At 37.7% G+C, this 3,596-nt stretch overlaps 1 long non-coding RNA gene across 4 annotated transcripts in view; it reads right to left on the bottom strand.

The window, feature by feature from the left end:
- The window catches only part of LOC139025800 (uncharacterized), a 5,813-nt gene extending 2,673 nt beyond the window's left edge, over window positions 1-3,140 (bottom strand). Inside the window, exons 1-3 of one of the 4 annotated variants that reach the window (XR_011477438.1) lie at window positions 1,518-3,140; window positions 1,303-1,389; window positions 922-1,205 (exon numbers count right to left, since the gene is read on the bottom strand). This is a non-coding gene — a long non-coding RNA (uncharacterized lncRNA). The other 3 variants (XR_011477437.1, XR_011477439.1, XR_011477440.1) reach the window with 3 other exon arrangements.
- Between the last annotated feature and the right edge of the window lie 456 nt (window positions 3,141-3,596).

Genomic DNA, 3,596 nt, shown 5'->3' with positions numbered 1-3,596 from the left:
CAGGTTGAACCATTACTTATGGAGCCTTGTTAGATTGAGTCATTTGAGCTGCAGTGAACCATTCGTTATGGCGTCCTTGTAGATGTGAGTCATTGAGCTGCAGTGAACCATTCATTGGGATGTACTGCTGTCTGATCTGGCTGTTGTTCACCCAATAAAAAACACACAAAACAACAACAACTTGAAGGGTTACCAGAGTGTATGATGATAAAAGCATGAATTCAACAAGAACAGATTGTCAAAGTTTATTCTTAGCTTGGTTTAAAAAATTACACAAATATAAAGATAAACTGCATTTGAAAACACATGCATATATAAACATGATCAAATACTAAATAATAGTTTCGACATCAGTTATTATTGAGTTGTTCTAAAGTGATACACAGATAGACAGGCTAACAGGCAGACAGAGACTACAGGCAGACAGAACAGGCTACAGGCAGACAGGCAAACTACAGGCAGGGCAGAAAGGCTACAGGCAGAACAGACAAAACTACAGCAGTCAGAAGACTACAGCGGACTAACGCTGACAGACAGAACCTACACAGGCAGACAGACAACAGACAACAGACTACTGCGCAGATGGACAGACAAACAGACAGGAAATAGGGTTCCATACACCTAGTACCAAATACTATAGTATAAAAAACATAGCATCAATACGTAGTATAAAACACATAGCATCATGCATAATAGAAATATAATATTAGAGGTTTGCTTTAATTTACATGGTGTGTGTGTGTGTTCTGTGTAGGGTTGTTGTGTTAAGGAAGTGTTTACACAGGCAGCCCATTTCTGATATTTTTTTTTTTTCACTAATTGGTTTTGACCAATCAGTCATCTCTGAAAAAGATCTGTGATAACATCAGATGTGATTGGTCAAAATACCATTAGTGGGAAAAGTATAAGAATCTGGCTTGCCTGTGTAAACGCAGCCCAGCTGTCCCAGACTGATGTAACATTCTGTCCCATTATTACAGCGACATACAGGGCCTTCAGAAAGTATCATCCTCTTGACTTCCTCCACATGTTGTTGTGTTACAGCCTCAATTCAACATGGATACAAATGTAATGTTTTGTCACTGGTCTACCACACAATATCCCATAACATCAAAGTGGAATTATGTTTTAGCATTTTTTACAAATTAATACAGAATAAAAATCTGAAATGTCAAGAAGTATTCAACCCTTTTGTTATGGCAAGCCTACATATGTCAGTATTAAACATGTCTAAAGCCTAATATGTTCAGTATTAACATGTCTCTTAAAGCCTAATATGTCAGTATAAACATGTTCTTAAGCCTACATATGTTCAGTATTAAAAATGCTCTAAAGCCTACATATGTTCAGTATTAAAATCTTAAAGCTACATATGTTCAGTATTAAAAGCTCTACCTACATATGTTCAGTATTAAAAATGCTCTAAAGCTACATATGTTCAGTATTAAAAATGCTCTTAAAGCCTAATATGTTCAGTATTAAAATGCTCTTAAAGCCTACATTGTTCAGTATTAAACATGCTCTTAACAGTCACAAAATAAGTTGCATGGACTCACACTGTGTACAATAATAGTGTTTAACATGATTTGTAAATGACTAGCCATCCTCTGTACCACACACATAGTTATTTGTAAGTCCCTCAGTCGAGCAGTGAATTTCAAAACACAGATTCAACCACAAAGACCAGGGAGGTTTTCCAAAGCCTCGCAAAGAAGGGCACCTATTGGTAGATGGGTCAAAATTAAAAATTAAAAACAGACATTGAATATCCCTTTGAGCATGGTGAAGTTATTAATTACACTTTGGATGTGGTATCAATACATCCAGTCACTACAAAGATACAGGTGTCATTCTGAACTCAGTTGCCGGAGGGAGCAAAGCACTCAGGGATTTCACCATGAGGCTAATGGTGACTTTAAAACAGTTACAGAGTTTAATGGCGGTGATAGGAGAAAACTGAGGATGGATCACACCAAATGCAGTTACTCCACAATATTTCCATAAATGACAGAGTGAAAAGAAGGAAGCCTGTACAGAATAAAAATGTTCCAAACATGCATCCTGTTTGCAACAAGGCACTAAAGCAAAACTGCAAAAAATGTGTCAAAGAAATTCACTTTATGTCCTGAATACAAAGTGTTTTGTTTGGGGTAAATCCAACACTTAATATMTTCAAGCATGGTGGTGGCTGCATCATGTTATGGCTATGCTTGTCATCGGCAAGGACTAGGGAGTTTTTTTTAAGGTAAATGAAACAGAATAGAGCTAAGGCAAAGTTCTAGAGGAAAACTTGGTTCAATCTGCTTTCCAWCAAACACTGGGAGACAAATTCACCCTTCAGAAAGACAATTACCTAAAACACAAGGCCAAATCTACACTGTAGTTGCTTACCAAGATGAATGTTCCTGAGTGGCCGAGTTACAGTTTTGACTTAAATCGGCTTGAAAATCTATGGCAAGACTTGAAAATGGTTGTCTAGCAATGATCAACAACCAACTTGACAGAGCTTAAAGCATTTTTTAAGAATAATGAGCAAATATTGTACAATCCAGGTGTGCACAACTGTTGTTCAAATGAATGCRTTCAACTGAAATGTGTCTTCCGCATTTAACCCAACCTCTGAATCAGAGAGGTGTGGAGGGGGCTGCCTTAATCGACATCCACGTTCACGGCGCCCGGGGAACACTGGGTTAACTGCCTTGCTCAGAATGACAGATTTTTACCATGTCAGCTCGGGGATTCGATCCAGCAACCTTTCGATTACTGGCACAACGCTCTAACCACTAGGCTACCTGCCGCCCCAGTTAACCCACTCTTAGTTAGCCAGAAAGATTCCCAGCTGTAATCGCTGATTATAATATGAATACTTACAGTTGATGTCGGAAGCTTACATACACCTTACCCAAATACATTTAAACTCAGTTTTTCACAATTCCTGACATTTAATCCTAGTAAAAATTCCCTGTCTTAGGTCAGTCAGGATCACCACTTTATTTTAAGAATGTGAAATGTCAGAATAATAGTAGAGGGAATGATTTATTTCAGCTTTTATTTCTTCCATCACATTCCCAGTGGGTCAGAAGTTTACATAAACTCAATTAGTATTCGGTAGCATTGCCTTTAAATTGTTTAACTTTGGTCAAACTGACAGAGAATGTGGTACCTTCAGGCGTTTGGAAATTGCTCCCAAGGATGAACCAGACTTGTGGAGGTCTACAATTTTTTTCCTGAGGTCTTGGCTGATTTCTTTAGATTTTCCCATGATGTCAAGCAAAGAGGCACTGAGTTTGAAGGTAGCCATGAAATAATCCACAGGTACACCTCCAATTGACTCAAATGATGTTCAATTAGCCTATCAGAAGCTTCTAAAGCAGCATGGCATCATTTTCTGGAATTTTCCAAGCTGTTTAAAGGCACAGTCAACTTAGTTATGTAAACTTCTGACCCACTGGAATTGTAATAAGTGAATTATTATTGAAATATTCTGTCTGTAAACAATTGTTGAAAAATTACTTGTGTCATGCACAAAGTATATGTCCTAACCGACTTGCCAAAACATAGTTTATTAACGGGAAATTTGTGGAGTGTTGAAAAGC

Source organism: Salvelinus sp. IW2-2015, unplaced genomic scaffold, assembly GCF_002910315.2.
Source record: "Salvelinus sp. IW2-2015 unplaced genomic scaffold, ASM291031v2 Un_scaffold3295, whole genome shotgun sequence".
Lineage (NCBI taxonomy): Eukaryota > Metazoa > Chordata > Actinopteri > Salmoniformes > Salmonidae > Salvelinus > Salvelinus sp. IW2-2015.
This window is presented reverse-complemented; position numbering and strand designations above follow the sequence as displayed.